Source organism: Phoca vitulina, unplaced genomic scaffold (genome assembly GCF_004348235.1).
Source record: "Phoca vitulina isolate PV1807 unplaced genomic scaffold, GSC_HSeal_1.0 scaffold71, whole genome shotgun sequence".
In the NCBI taxonomy this organism is placed as follows: Eukaryota; Metazoa; Chordata; class Mammalia; order Carnivora; family Phocidae; genus Phoca; species Phoca vitulina.
The window spans coordinates 8,001,410-8,018,280 of NW_022589774.1; the positions used below are offsets into that span (position 1 = coordinate 8,001,410).

At 44.6% G+C, this 16,871-nt stretch overlaps 1 non-coding gene across 1 annotated transcript; it reads right to left on the reverse strand.

The window, feature by feature from the left end:
• Positions 1–5,187: 5,187 nt before the first annotated feature.
• Positions 5,188–5,294, reverse strand: LOC116624963. The gene has a single exon (XR_004297980.1). It is a non-coding gene; the product is annotated as a U6 spliceosomal RNA (small nuclear RNA).
• Positions 5,295–16,871: the final 11,577 nt, after the last annotated feature.

Genomic DNA, 16,871 nt, shown 5'->3' on the forward strand with positions numbered 1-16,871 from the left:
CATATATAGTCTGGAACAGCAGGTAAAATTGCCCCAGGACCAGTCTGTCTTGAACACATTAATATTCTCATAGTCATAACTTCCCTGCTCTGCGTGGAAACACAAATCTAAGTCCTATTTATTTGATCTTTCAATGCCAAATATATAAGATATATACACATATAATCAGAAGCTGTAACCGACCTCCACGGCATATAACATTCTTCAACTGAAGCTGACCATCTAGGCAACACTGTCCAAGAGAAATATAATGTGAGCCACATAGTAATTTAAAATTTTCTAGTAGTCTCGGGGTGCCTGGGTGGCTCAGCCAGTTAAGCGTCTGACTCTTGATTTCGGCTCAGGTCATGATCTTGGGGTCCTGAGATCCAGCCCTGCCTCGGCTCGCTGGGGAGTCTGCTTCTCTCCCTCTCCCTCTGCCTCCCTCTGCTTGCGTACTCTCTCTCTAAAATAAATAAATAAATAAATCTTTAAAATTTTCACCAATCTGCCGCAAAACAAGAAAAATATGAACCATAACCATGTTTTTTTAATATATAAAATGAATGTAAGATTATTGCCTATCTTGTTTGAAGGAACGCTTGGAGGTCGTTCTACTGACTTTGTCAGTGTTCATATATTCATTCTTCTATGAAATGATGGTCATAGCAGATGACAGATTATTGATCAAGTGTTCTTAATTTGCAAATAAAACATTTGCAATCCTCTCCGGGGCCCCACACTTTTTGTGCACATTTTACTGATGGTGTGTGATGCATGAAATCCTGGGAGCCAGCCTGCAAGGTGGCTTTTTCCTCTGGCTTGGAAAATCGATGGTCACATATGGACATACGCCTGTGCGGGGAGGCTACTGGGTAGTGCTTGGCATGGCGTCTCTACACCTTTCTTTCTGCCTCACAAAAGCATAAGGAAATGCAAGTGAGTGAGCATGACAGGAGTAACCTTGAATTTACTCTGAAAACCACAACCCAAAGAGTAAATCATTAGCAAAAGCCAGTTCTCAGCAATAATTAGTAACAAATGACTACTCAACCGAGCCTAGAGACTTTGTTGCCACATACCTGGAAGATGGCATTGCAATGTGGCTGGTTTTTAATGCAGAGCCATGGAAGCTGATGAAGTCCTAAAGAGAAGCCACTGTTCTAATGGGCAAGGTCTTTAATGTCCTCCCAAGCTCTATATCAGACAGTATCTGAAGCAGGCTGGGTAGGTTTGTCTCACTGTGTATGGCTAGGGAACGGAGGAAACTAGGGCTTTCTCCTCTGTATGCAATGGCGTGTCTACTTATAGTAGCTCCAGACTGGGGTCTGGTCTCTTTAGCCCCTCTTCTCTGATTGATATTCCCCCTTTGGCTCACCTGTCTGCCCTGCATATCCTGACGGGTCACAGCCCTATCCGTCTTTGAGGCTGATCTTCAAGGTGTCCTTAAAATATGCCTTCTGGCCACCCTGCTTATAAATGCAAGCCTCTAACTCTCTAACTTAGCGGTCACTAGGGTGCTCATTAGCAGTTCTTTCTTTTTCATATATAACCTTTACGCTCGGGTTGTAAAATGGGAAAAATGCGAGCAAATTGAAATTTTATAAATCAAGTAATTTTGATTGCTCTGGGAGCTCACTGTTTAAGAAATCCTATGGCAAATTCTGTTGTAAATTGAGCCATCAGCCTTTTATCTGTTCTGAAAATTCAAGTTTTAATATATCATCTTGCCTGAGGGGGGTGATTGCGCTTGTATTATTAAAAAGATGCACAGAAAAGATGGAGCCTTTGGTGCTCCCCCTCTGAATTTAAATAGTGGTATGTAATCACAATTACCCAGCTCGCAAGCAAGCAATTACACTCAGTATTAATGAAAGGACCCTAGTCAAAAACTGTGCCCAAGGGAAGCTTCTGCCCACAAGTCAGGGTTAATGGCCCAGCCATTGTTTTAATGGATTTTCAATGAGGTGTGAAGATGACAGGCCAATAAGGGTGAAGCTTTATGACGCGCCTAAACAAGCACAATTAGCGACTTGCCATTAGTATCCTGACCTTTCTGTTTCTATTTCTTTGCCACCGGAGTGTTTATTTATTAATTTATGTTTAACACAATTCCCATAGAGCCTTGGTTAACTCAGAGGGAAGGTGACCCATCTTCGCTGCTTTTGTGGGAAGGGCATTAATAAAGCCCCCTCCCTAAGCAAGTTTCAGCGGTGAGCCCCGTGGTCACAGACTCTGCTGCACCACCCGGTTCTGTTTGCCGCCTCTCTTCCAGGCTCTCTGGCCCTCGAGATGCCCAGTGCCTTGCCCAGACAAGACAGTCTTTTCTTCTGGAGTCCGATCCCCCACCTCCCCACCCCATCTGGGAGGTGTGGACCTAGTGGTTACAAACTCAGCCTCAGTGAGATCACCTGGGTTTGTCTCCCCGCCTCCATTACCTGTGAATCTTGGCAACTTACGTAATTTACATAGTTTACGTAAGATCAGTGCCCAGCGCCTGTGAGGAGGCCCGGAGCTCTGTCTTCTCTCATTTTGAATCCACATTTCTGATTCTGGGCTAGAATTCTGAGCTAGAGCCTGGGCTAGGCCTACCTTGACTTTAACCTAGCACTTCTGGGGACTCAAATTTTGCTCCTGACCTCTGTTTTTCTGGCTGAATTCCCTCTCTCATAAAGGCCGCATAAACTCTTTTTTTCCTTGTTTTGAAAATTTGTCTGTTAACCTAGGGCTCGGCAAACTATGGCCTGTGAGCCATGTCTGGCCTACTGCCTGTTTTTGTAAGGTTTTTTTTTAAGATTTTATTTATTTATTTGACAGAGAGAGAGTGAGAGCACACAAGCAGCGAGAGGGGCAGAGGGAGAGGGAGAAGCTGACTCCCCGCTGAGCAGAGAGCCCAGGACTCTGAGATCACGACCTGAGCCGAAGGCAGACGCTTAACCGACTGAGCCACCCAGACGCCCTTTTTGTAAGTCAAGTTTTATTGGAACACAACCATGCTCATTTATTTATATACTGTTTATGGCTCCTTTCTTGCTACAATAGCAGCTCAGTAGTCGTGACAGAGGAATTACAAACCTCTAGTCTAAAACATTCACTATCAGGCCCTTTACCGAGAAAGTTTACTGTTCCTTGTTTGTACAGGTTGAATTAAGTCCTCTAAAAAAGATATGTTGAAATCCCCAGTACCTCAGAATGGGGTCATATTTGGAAATAGGGTCTTCCCAGAGGTAACCAACTTAAAATGAAGTCATTAGGGTGAGCCCTATTTCAATATGACTGTTGTCTTTATAAAAAGGGAGGTTTGGACACAGTATTTTCTTATTTTCTACATTCTTGATGCTCAGACATCTGGACTTTCAGTGACTGGGGTGAGAATGCCCTCCCAGGATTAGCCAATTCCTAGGGATAGCAAAAGACTTGCACAGAGCCATGCCTTTTGTTTGCAAACTAACCCTTCCAGAGCCCATACTCCAAACTGCCTCCTCCATCTGGCTCTTACACCCAGGAGGTAATATTCCTAGTCACCCAGGGGCTAAGTACTAGACAACTAGGGACCATCCCCACAGCCCAGAGCTTGCTGAGATTATTCTAACATATCTAATCCTAAACCTACTCAGTTTGCTTATCTTGCCTTCCTCATTCCTTCCCATGAAAGCCACAGTGAGGACTCTAGGCCACACTTTCTCCTTACTCTTTCTGCCTCCTGACTAACCCTGTGTGCCCTTGCATGGTATGCATGCCCCCTCCCCTGGGAACTAGGAGTAACAAACATTTTCAATGGCAATCATCCCCCGATCTGTTGGTCTCACCATACTTGAATAAAAACCAAAATCCCAGGTATATTTTAGAACACAGAGACAGACACATATGGAGGGAAAATAACATGAAGACATAGGGAAGTGCCGTGTGGACACGGAAGATTGGGGTTTTGTATCTATAAGCCAAAGAACACCCGAGGCCACCAGACGCTGCGAGAAGGGCATGGAACCGTTCCTTCCCTAGCACCTTCAGGGGGAGCAGGACTCTGTCAACACCTTGATTTTAGTCTTCCAGACTCCAGAATGTGAGACAATAAATCCCCATTGTTTTAAGTCGCTCAATTTGTGGTACTTTGTTATGGTAGCCTAGGCAACTGATATACCACCTAACACATTATTTTGTTTTGTTTTCTTTATTCCTCATTGTTCTTTTACATAAAACACCTGTGTGGTCTCTTATCATCATTTTAAGATGACCCTCACACACATTACGGCATCTGGGTATCGCCAGGTAGTCGGGCGAGTGGGCAGCTTGTTTAACCCAGGACTGAGGCTCAGCGACTTAGGGGACTTCCTGAGCTCACCCTGCAGGCAGCAGGTGGGGGGCGCACTGGTGTTTACTGAGGGCTCCTTATGTGCTGTCCTCACAGGATTTCAGGACCCACCCCCACAGTTAACCTGAGGACTAGGAGCTGAGCAATTCAGCTAATCATCAGATAGCTATGAACATAAAAAGGACACCTTCTGACCTCACTTTCCCTTGTCTTTAGGGGGGCTTCTTCTTCTTTTTAAGGTTTTTAATTTATTTATTAGAGAGAGAGAAAGAGAGAGCCCTACTGAGCAGGGAGCCCGATGTGGGGCTCAATCCCAGGACCTGGAGATCATGACTTAAGCCGAAGGTAGACGCTCAACCAACTGAGCCACCCAGGCGCCCCCTTTCCATGGCTTCTGAAGGCAGAACCACATGAGGAGGCCAGACACCTACAACACCATACTGCCGTGGTCAGAACCAGCCGTCACCGCCTGGACCAGTCAGGGAAGTTCTTCCTTCAAAGGACAGTGCTGAACTTAGCAGTGTGTGGTAAAACAAGGTAAGAGAGCTCTAAAGGCCCCTTCTGCTGGCCCTGTGGGGTGTGGTGAGGGTCCAAGGAGGGCAGAACAGGGAGAGGTCTGGGGCTATTCCCGTGTGTAACACTGTGGTGAAAGCTGGAGCTGCTTCTGGTCAAGACTTGGTCTGAATGTTGTGGATTCCCTGGCCTCTGACGCCAGGAGCCCATCCATCTCCTGAGGTTCTTTCTTTCTTTCTTTTTTTTTTTTAATTCCATTAAAAAATTATTTTTTCTAGTGAAATATCACAATTTCATTATTCAGTGCCACACATTGGGCTTTGACTCACATTGTTTCCTCTGAGTTAATCTGCAAAGGGTGGCAGTTCCCTGGGGAAACTTCGCAAAACATGGAACACGTCACGAGTTTGTGTGTCGTCCTTGAGCAGGGGCCATGCTAATCTTCTCTGTATTGTTCCAATTTCAGGATATGTGCTGCCAAAGTGAGCACTAATTTCATTTTATTTCATCATGATAAGTCTTCTCTTTAATCCCCATCCCCTATTTCCCCCATTCCCCACGCCCCCATCCACCTCCCCTCTGGTAACCATCAGTTTGTTCTCTATAGTTAAGAGTCTGTTTCTTGGTTTGTCTCTCTTTCTTTTTTTCCCTTTGCTTATTTTGTTTCTTAAATTCCACATGAGTGAAATCATACGGTATTTGTCTTTCTCTGACTGACTTATTTTGCTCAGCATTATACCCTCTACCTCCATCCATGTTGCAAATGGCAAGATTCATCCTTTTTGGGGGGCTGAATAATACTCCTGTGTGTGTGTGTGTGTGTGTGTGTGTGTGTGTGTAGCACGTCTTCTTTATCTGTTCATCTATGGATGGGCCCTTGGGCTGCTTTCATAGTTTGCCTATTGTAAATAATGCTGCAATAAACATAGGGGTGCATGTATCCTTTTGAATTAGTGTTTTTGCATTTTTTAGGTAAAAACCCAGTAATGCAATTCCTGGATCATAGGGTAGCTCTATTTTTAATTTTGGGGGGAACCTCCATACTGTTTTCCATAGTGGCTATACCAGTTTGCATCCCCACCAAACAGTGCATGAAGATTCTTTTTTCTCCAGATCCTCCCCAACACTTGTTATTTCTCGTGTTTTTGATTTTAACCATTCTGACGGGTGTGAGGTGATATCACATTGTAGTTTTGATTTGGATTTTCCTGATGATTAGTGATGCTGAGCATCTTTTCATGTGTCTGTTGGCCATCTTTATGTCTTCTTTGGAGAAATGACTATTCATGTCTTCGCCCATTTTTAAATTGGATTGCTTGTTTTTTGGGTGTTGAGTTTTATCAGTTTTTTTTGTATGCTTTGGATACTAACCCTTTATCATATATGTCATTTGCAAATATCTTCTCCCATTCAGTAGGTTGCCTTTTAGTTTTGTTGATTGTTTCCTCTGCTGTGCCGAAGCTTTTTATCCTGATGTAGTCCCAATAGTTTGTTTTTGCTTTTATTTCCCTTGACTCAGGAGACATCTAGAAAAATGTTGCTATAGCGGATGTCAGAGAGATTACTGCCTTTGCTCTCTTCAATGATCTTTGTGGTTTCAGGTCTCACATTTAAGGTGTTTAGTTCATTTTGAGTTTATTTTTGTGTAGGATATAGGAAAGTGGTCCAGTTTCCTTCTTTTGCATGTAGCTGTCCAGTTTTCCCAACACCATTTGTTGAAGAGACTTTTTCCCATTGTATATTCATTCCTCATTTGTCAAAGATTAGTTGACCATGTAATTGTGGGTTTATTTCTGGGTTTTCTGTTCTATTCTGTTGATCTATGTATCTATTTTTATGCCAGTACCGTACTGTTTTCATTACTATTCCTTTGTAATATAACTTGAAATCTGGAATTGTGATACCTTCAGTTTTGTTTTTCTTTTTCAGGATTGCTTTGGCTATTTGAGGTCTTCTGTGGTTCCATACAAATTTTAGGATTGTTCCAGTTCCGTGAAAAATGCTGTTGGTATTTTGATAGGGATTGCATTAAATATGTAAATTACTCTGTGTAGTATAGGCATTTTAACACTATTTTTTCTTCCAATCCATGAGCATGGAATATCTTTCCACTTCTTTGTGTCATCTTCAATTTCTTTCATCAGTGTTTTATAGTTTTCAGAGTACATGTCTTTTACCTCTTTGGTTAGTTTATTCCTAGACACTTTATTGGTTTTGGTGCAATTATAAGTGGGATTGTTTTCTTAATTTCACTTTCTGCTGCTTCATTATTAGTGTATAGGAATGCAACAGATTTCTGTACATTGATTTTGTATCCTGTGACTTTACTGAATTCATTTATTCTAGTAATTTTTTGGTGGAGTCTTTAGGGTTTTATATGTGTAGTATCATGTCATCTGCAAATAATGAGAATTTTACTTCTTCCTTACCAGTTTGGATACCTTTTGTTTTTATTTTTTAAAAGATTTTATTTATTTATTTGCCAGAAAAAGAGAGAGAGGGCACTCACACAAGCAGGGGGAGTGGCAGAGGGAGAGGGAGAAGCAGGCTCCCTGGTGAGCAAGGAGCCCGATGTGGGACTCAATCCCAGGATCCTGGGATCATGATCTGGCTGAAGGCAGATGCTTAACCAACTACCAGGCATCCCTGGATAGCTTTTATTTTTTTATGTTGTCTGATTGCTGTGGCTAGGACTTCCAGTACTATGTTGAATAAAAGTGGTAAGAGTGGGCGTCCTTGTCTTGTTCCTGACCTTAGGGGAAAAGTTCTGTTTTCCCACATCATACCACTGAGTATGATGTTGGCTGTGGGTTTTTCATATATGACCTTTATTATAATTGAGGCATGTTCCCTCTAGACCTACTTTGCAGAGGGTTTCTTTTTTTTTATCATGAATGGATGTTGTACTTTGTCAAATGCTTTTTCTGCATCTATTGATATGATCATATGTTTTTTTAAAATCATTTCTCTTATTGATGTGACATATCATGTTGATTGTTTCGTGAATATTAAAACACTCTTTCATCCCAGGAATAAATCCCACTTGATTGTGGTGCATGATTTTTGCATCTATATTCATTTGAGATATTGGCCTGTAGTTCTCTCTCTCTCTCTCCTTTTTTTTTTGTGATGTCTTTATCTGTTTTTGGTATCAGGGTGGTACTCGCCTCAGAATGAATTTGGAAGTTTTCCTTCCTCTTGTATTTTTTGGAATAGTTTCAGAAGAATGGGTATGAACTCTTCTTTAAATGTTTGATCGAATTTGCCTGTGCAGCCATGTGGTCCTGGACTTTTGCTTGTTGGGAGTTTTTTTGATTACTGATTGAATTTCATTGCTGGTGATTAGTCTGTTCAAATTTTCTATTTCTTCCTGCTTTAGTTGCAATAGGTTATGTATTTCTAGGAATTGATCCATTTCTTCTAAGTTGTTCAGTTTGTTGGCGTATAGGTTTTCATAATATTATGTTACAATTATTTGTATTTCTGTGGTGGTGGTTGTTATCTTTCCTCTTTCATTCGTAATTTTATTTATTTGGGTCCTCTCTCTCTCTCTTTTTTTTTTTAATGAGTCTTACTAGAGGTTCATCAATTTTGTTGATCTTTTCAAAGAACCAGCTCCTGGTTTCATTCATCTCTTCTATTGTTGTTGTTGTTTTTTTAATTTCTCTGTCATTTACTTCTGCTCTAATCTTTATTATTTACTTCCTTCTCCTGGTTTTGGATTTTGTTTGTTGTTCTTTTTCTAGCCCCTTTAGGTGTAAGGTGAGATGGTTGATTTGAGATTTTTCTTGCTTCTTGAGGTAGGCTTGTATTGCCCCCTCTGCATTTTATACTGCCCCTCTGCTTTCATTCCCTTCACCCGTGTGTTCACCTGCCATTGCCGCTCACCTTCCAAGCTTGGCCTGGGATGCAAGCAGCCTTCCTGACAGTCCCGGGAAGACCCAGCCCCATACACAGAGTTCTGTGAGCACATATCACACTGCCTTGTAATGACCTGCTTACAGGTTTACCTCCCTTATTAGACAGTGAGCCCAAGGGAAGGGATCCTGTTTTTACATTTACATTAATATCCTGTTTTACATTTAAATGTCTCTTTCCTTACACAGCAGAACCTGGTTATTACCAGGTACTCCAATCCTTGATGAATAAATGATTCAACCAGTTAACCAAACTAGAATTCCTCTTAAGTTCACTAGTCTTTGCTAATGGCATCCCTCTTTCTAAATCAACTATGACTCTCCAGTAGCCACAAAATTGCCCCTGGTGTGACAAGTTAGGAGATTCTTGCACCCATGATTTCTGTTTCTTCCTTGTTCAGTCGTTACAAAGATTATTCCACATCAAGGATATTTGTAAAGTTATGCCAAGATCTTGGGGACCACAAATAGGGGTAACCATTCCACTTTAGAGATGAGAACATCGAGTGTCAGTGGACTCACAGCCCGTCAGGGTTGACGATGGCATCGGGGCCGGCCCTTTCTGGCTCTGTAGTTCTTGTCATCACATAGGGCTGAGGTGGGGTGGGGTCCATGCCCTCGGCCTCTTTTGCCAGTAAACATTGTTCAGAATATGACTCAGCATGTGATTCCTCTGTGTGGACATGGGTGTATATGCGTGAGGGAGAGAAATAACAGAGGCTCAGTGAACCCTCTCTCCTCAATGCTGAGGTGGGGGAGGGTAGAGAATAAGAGGAAGAAAAGTCAGAGTGTGTCCTGGGTGAGAGAAGAAGCAGGAGGTGAAAGACTAGAAGGAAAAGTACAACAGAGACCCAGGGACATCCACCTCTGCCCCTGCATCCCCCTCTTGCCTCCACACTCCCCCTAAAACAAGCTGAAGAAGGTGCTGCCATCCTGGCTGTGGGGATGGTGGCTCCAAGACTGGCCAGTCTGGTTCCACCTCCGCAGGAAGCAGCAGGTGTAAGCCCGGGGCTTGCAGCTGCTCCGGGGCTGTGAGAAAGCCTGGGGTGAGGGGATGCCATCTGGTCAGGAGTCCCTGAAGCTGGGGTTGGGGAGAGGCTGATGGAGCCCCACCTCAGGCAGCCTCCACTGCAGATAGGGCAGCCGATGGATGTCATGACAAGGGCTGAGGAGCCGGCCTGCCCTTCCTGCCTGTGGTAGGCTGAATAATGGCCCCCAAATATATCCACATCTTAATCCCCAGAACCTGGGAATGTTACCACACACGGCAAAGGGGACTTAGCAGATGTGATTTAGTTAAGAATCTTGAGATGGGGAGATTGGCCTGGATTATCTGGGTGGGCCCTTATCCTCACAAAGGTCCCCTAAGTAGCTACCAGGCTCTCCAAGCACACGGTGGGGCAGAAGCAGTTTCCTTCATCTGATGAAAATTTACTGAACACCTAATCCATGCCAGAGGCTGCTCTCGGGGCCTGGGATATAGCAGTGCAAACACAACACAGAGTGCTGCCCTCATGGGGTTCATAGCCTAGTGGAGGAAGAACGGTCGAAGGCAAGTACGTGTATCAGAGCTTGGTAAGTGCCGGGGAAGAAAATTAGCAAGGCGAGGGCAAAGAAAGTGCTGGGTGGAGTGGGGCTAGGGTGGTCAGGGAAGGCCTGATAACATGCAGTTTGAACCACAATGATCTCTGAAGGAAGTAGAACATTCCAGGCAGGAGGAATAGCAGGATAAAGGCTTGGGGGCAGGACGCCGGACACTTTCCAGGACCACAAGGAGCCCAGTGTGGCTGGCATGGAGTGGGTGGTGGGGCAGTGATAGGAGGTAAGTGTGTGTGGAGGCAGAGGGTGGATAGCCTGGGGCCTCATGGACTTTAGGCCACCTGCCAAGGGAGCCTCTGGGGGGTTTTGAGCAGAAGAATGAACTGGTCTGAGTGTTAAAAGGATCCCTCTAGGATACCTGAGCTACCTCCTTTATCTGTTCTGCAGCTGCACCCACTGGTGTCGACCCTCAGCTAAATCAGGAGAAACATGAAGAATCCAGTCTTCGTGGCCCCATCCTTGGCCCTCCTACCCCACTTCTCCTCGTTAGTGGAACCATCCATCTATGCATGGCATATGCATGGTCCTCTCCCCTCTTCTTCTGCATGGTAGTCCCCTGCTCCCTCCCCCCATATCTTATCAGTCATTTACACTTTAGTGAAATCAATGATATGTATCCCATTACCTTCTCCGTGGTTACAAGTTGAATTGTGGCACCCAAAAAATGTGTTGAAGGCTTAATTTCCAGTACCTCGGAATGTGACCTTATTTGAAAATGAAGTCATTGCAGATGTAATTTAGTTCAGATAAGGTCACACTGGAGTATGGAGGGCTCTTAATGCAACATGACTAGTGTCCTTTTTTTTTTTTTTTTTTAATTAGAGAGAGAGAGAATATGAGCAGGGGCAGTGGCAGGCAGAGGGAGAAGGAGAAGCAGATTCCCTGCTGAGCAGGGAGCCTGACACGGAACTCGATCCCAGGACCCCAGGATCACGACCTGAGCCGAAGGCAGATGCTTAAGTGACTGAGCCACCCAGGCGCCCCATGACTGGTGTCCTTAGAAAAAGATGATGTGGAGATGCCGGGGAAGACAGTGGGGCGATGCAGCTGTGGGCCGAGGAACACCAAGGAGTGCTGGAAACCCCCCACAGCTAGGAAGAGGCAAGGGAAGATCCTCCCCTAGAGCCCTCAGAGGGAGCCCCGCCGACACCTTGATTGCAGACCTCTGGGCTCTGGAACTATGAGAGGATAAATTTCTGTTGTTTAAGCTCCCCTGGTTGTGGTACTTTGTTATGGTGGCCTGAGGAAGCTAATGCCAGGGATGTTATCTTTTTTAGAGTCTTTCTTCTAATGGTGAAATGGGAGATTTTATCCTATCTAAAGAAACGTCTGGCATGTGATTATCCTACTAATCAGGCTTTATCTGAAGATAATGATGCTCTGCTGTGGAGGGCGTCCTGGGGCTGCATGAGAATTCAGAAGGGCCCATTTCTCTCTGTCGCCTGCATATGCTTACCCCTGGGGAGTGGGGCGGAATGGGTGGGGGGAGCTGGCTGAACCCCTGCCCCAATGCTGGTGGGGTTTGTCCCTGGATGCTGAGTGTGGGTTTGGGAAGAGGAAGATGCGGGGGTCTCAGTCCTGAGCTGAGGGCGGATAAGGGGGGACCTAAAGCTCGAGGAAATTAGATGCCTTTTATTAATTACTGAGCCTGTGACAGTCTGTTCACAGCCCAGGGACATGGAATGATCAAAGCAGAGTCCCCTTCAAACAGACACTTGAATGTGAATGTTCATTGCAGCATTACTTAAAATAGCAAAAGGTACAAACAACCCAAAGATCCACCAGCTGACCAGTGGCTGAACAAAATGTGGCCTAGCCATACGATGGAGTATGATTCCGCCGTAAGAGGAATGACATACGGCTCTCTGCTAGGACATGCACGACCCCTGGAAACATGCTAAGTGACAGAAGTCAGACACAAAAAGTCACATACTCTATGATTCCATTTATTTACTTATTTTTATAATTTTCCTTATTTTTATAATTTTCCTAAAGAACAATAAGTTTTATGCCCACTCACCATCGCAAGACATTGATCTGCTAAATAGAAAGAAACTACTATGTGATTCAAATCTAAAAATGACTTGTGTCTGGCCAGGCCAGTGAAATGCACCAGCAGATTATTTTTTCCATAGTGATAACCTATAAGAGTTAACTCAGAAATGTGTCAGGAATTATGTTTTTTAAAAAAAATTATATATATATATATATAGTCAAGATATTATCTAATTGTCTAGTGACTTTAAAATATAGAATATATGTCAAGAATTTATTAGGAAACTTCTCATAAAATGCCAATTTTTTAGAATGTATTTTGAATCCCTGAAACTATGGATTTTTAGTTTTTGGCCATGGCAATTTACGTGTATAATAGTGATTTTTATTTAAAAGTCTTCACGATTAAATTACATTATTTACTTGACATGCCACATGTAAAAAATCTCATTTAGCTATAAGGAGAAAATAAGGAGTGAGAAAGATCATTCTATCACAAGCCCAAAAACCATAAAACAAAAAAAATTCAAATACATTAAAAAAAATCCTGACCAGTGAAAAAGACATAAAAAAGGAAAAGGTATTTTTTATTTGTGTGTGATGTATACACATATACACCTATATGCATAGTTATTTCCCTTTTAAGGGTTAATAACCCACCCTGGATTTAAAGAAAATTTTGTTTATCTATCAGCTATAGGCAGAAGATCCATGAATCTGAAATCTAGCAAAAAGTATGCCACAGTTACCCTTTCTGTTTTTTTTTTAAAGATTTCATGTTTTATTTTTAAAATTTTTTGTTAACATATAGTGTAATATTGGTTTCTGGAGTAGAATTTGGTGATTCATCACTTGCATACAACACCCGGTGCTCATCACAACAGGTGACCTCCTTAATACCCATCCCCCATCTAGCTCCTCCCCCACCCACCTCCCTCCATCACCCCTCAGTTTGTTCTCTATTGTTAAGAGTCTCTTATGGTTTGCTTCCCTCTCTCTCTTTTTCTTTCTTTTCCCATTTGTTCATCTGTTTTGTTTCCTAAGTTCCACATATGAATGAAATCATAGTATATGTCTTTTTCTGACTTATTTCGCTTAACATAATACACGCTGGCTCCATCCATGTCATTGCAAATGGCAAGATTTCATTCTTTTTGATGGCTGAGCAATATTCCATTATATATATACCACATCTTCTTTATCCATTCATCAGTTGATGGATACTTGTACATACACACACACACACCCCACATCTTTTTTATCTATTCATCAGTGGATGGACATTTGGGCTCTTTCCATAATTTGACTATTGTTGATAATGCTGCTCTAAACTTTGGAGTCCATGCACCCCTTTGAATCTGTATTTTTGTATCCTTTGGGTAAATATCTAGCAGTGCAGTTGCTGGGTTGTAGGGTAGCTCTAGTTTTAACTTTTTGAGGAACCTCCATACTGTTTTCCAGAGTGACTGCACCAGCCTGCATTCCCACCAACAGTGTAAGAGGGTTCCCCTTTCTCCGCATCCTCACCAACATCTGTTGTTTCCTGGGTTAATTTTAGCCATTCTGACAGGTGTGAGGTGATAGCTCATTGTACTTTTGATTTGTATTTCCCAGATGATGAGTGATGCTGAGCATTTTTTCATGTGTCTGTTGGCCATCTGTAAGTTTTGTTTGGAAAAGTGTCTATTCATGTCTTCTGCCCATTTCTTACCTGGATTATTTGTTTTTTAGGTCTTGAGTGTGATAAGTTCTGTATAGATTTTGGATACTAACCCTTTATCAGATATGTCATTTGCAGATATCTTCTCCCATTTCATAGGTTGCCTTTTAGTTTTGTTGCTTGTTTCCTTTGTTGTGCAGAAGATTTTTATCTTGGTGAACTCCCACAGTTCATTTTTGCTTTTGTTTCCTTGTGTGATTCCATTTATTTTATTTTATTTTTTTTTTAAAGATTTTATTTATTTATTTGAGAGAGAGAGAATGAGAGAGAGCACATGAGAGGGGGGAGGGTCAGAGGGAGAAGCAGACTCCCTGCCAAGCAGGGAGCCTGATGCGGGACTCGATCCAGGGACTCCAGGATCATGACCTGAGCCGAAGGCAGTCGCTTAACCAACTGAGCCACCCAGGCGCCCTGTGTGATTCCATTTATATGACATGTCCAGAATAGGCAGATTCATGGAGACAGAAAAACAGAAAGCACATTAGTGATTGCCAGGGGCTGGAGGTGGGAGGGGCAGGCAGTGACTCGTTAGTGGGTCTGGGGTTTCCTTTGGACGTGATGAAAATGTTCTGGAATTAGGTGGTGGTGATGGTTGCACACTCTTGTAAAAGTACTCAGTGTCACTGAATTGTACAGTTTAAGTGGTAAATTTTATGTTATTTTAGTACCCCTCTACATGAAACCCAGAGTTCCTGCCCCCCCTGCATTCAAGCGAGAGGAGACAGATGATTAAGAAAGAAATATATATTTAAGGTAAGTGCTGTGAAGACAAAGCAGACAGGCTAAAGTACAGGGAGTGACAGGGAGGTGCTAATTGATCGTGTGGTTGGCCTTTCCGAGCAGAATGCCAGTGGGAGAGCCGGGGACACGGTGGAGAGGAGACCCTTCAGGCTGCGGAAGCAGGAAGGGCAAAGGCCCTGAGGCAGGCTCAGGCCAGGCGTGTCGGGAACCGAGCTGCAGGAAGAGGGGCACACAGGTGATGAGATCAGAGGAGAAGAGGCTGCAGGCGTGGCAGGGAGGGCCTGTGGGCCAGGGCGCCCTGGGAACCTGAGGGGCGCAGGCAGGACAGTGAAGGGCAGGGAGCCAGGGTAGACGCCAGGAGGCGGTGGCAACAGGGGTCCTGTCTGCAGAAGGAGTGGGACCAGGAGACCGGAAGGCTTGCTTTGGCCATCAAGCAATCTGATCAGAGTTCTACACACCACAACTCCTGTCCTGGTCACCAAGCAGCACCGTCAGGATTAAGCAGATGCATAACCGCGTGAGGCGTTTGTACTTTTTGAGCGCATCGCCTAGGGATGCTTATTGTTCATTCAGGTTCATATTGAGCGACATGCTGTATTTCCCACAGCGGGTCTCCTGCTGTCCCCCTGCCTGGGGCTCCCCGAGCCCCTCACCCTGCTCTCCCCTTCCCCCATGCACGTATCACTGCCCCACGCAGGTGCGTATCGCTGTCACGGGTAATTTCCCTGTCAGTGTGGCTAGGCTGTAGCGCCCAGGTATTCAGTCAAACACTCACCTGGCGCTGCTGTGAAGATAGTTCGTAGCTGTGGGAACATCTACAGTCAGTTGACTTGAAGGAAGGAGATTACCCGCCATAGCTTGGGTGGGCCTCATCTAATCAGTTGCAAGGCCTTGACAGTAAAATTGAAATTTCCCAATGGAAGAAGAAATTCTGCCTCAAGACTGCAGCCCCAGCACCGGACTGAGTTTCCAGCCGGCCAGCCTGCCCTACAGATTTCAGACTTGGCCAGTCCCCACGATCACATGAACCAGTTCCTTGAAAGAAATCTCTTTCTATCCATATCCATACACACACACATTATTGCTACTGGTTGTGTCTGTCTGGAGAACCCTGGCAGATGTGGTATCTCTTTGTTTATCGTCCCCTTCCCTCCGGATGCAGGCCAGTGCAAGGACTTGCCTGTTTTCTCCATAACTGCGTCCCCCAGAATGGTGCCTGGCCATAGCAGGTCAGTGGGTAGTGTCTAGTGGATAGTTCTTCATCTTGTTTGTGTGGTTGTTGGATCAGTTTGAAAATCAAGAGAGAAAGAGAAAAAAAGAGAGGGGAGAAAAAAAGAGGCACCCTAGTCTTGTCTGAGCTGCGGCTTTCGTTGCGGGGCCCGGGCTGTGGGTCCTGCTGTGGAGTGGCTGTCTGTCTGTCTGCAGCGGAGGAAGGGCGGTGGCAGTGAAGAAAGGCTGCAAATTTAAACTCAAGTTCAGATTCTCCTAGCAACGTGCACGCTCTCGGCCGGGGTAACCCGAGCCCCGACTCCGTGTGGCTGGGCGGGGCGTGTTGCTAGGAGCCCAATGCCTCCTGCTTCCAGCACAGTAGAGGTGCGGCTGAGGCAGCAGGAGGGCTGAACAAGGTGGGCGTTGCCTTTCGTTTCCCGAGTAATTGTTTTAGAGCAAGGTGTGCGTGGAGCCAGGCGAGTGGGAGAGTGAGGAAGCCCTGATTTTTGTTTGTTTGTTTGTTTGCTTCAGAACTAGTGGTTAGTGCAAAGCCTCTTGTTTCCGAATGTGTCCCAAAAGGGTTTGCCACTGGGGACAGAGTCTGTAGGAGCTTACAAAACAACCGATTCCCTACTGTTTGGCCTCAGCCTCCGCAGGCCATCTGCATCAGAGCAAGAGGTGAGGGACTGGGGGTGGGGTTGAGGAATGAAAAGGATCAAGCTGGCGTTGGATGGGGCCGGGCGGGGGGGGGGGGGGGGGGGGCGGGGATTTGGGTTTCCAGTTTTTGTGTGTACTTCATCACATTCACGGACCATCTTGATCTCAGCCTTCTATGGTGCGGCGAGGTTGGGATATGGGAGAACAGGAGAGGAGGGCCAAGATCGCC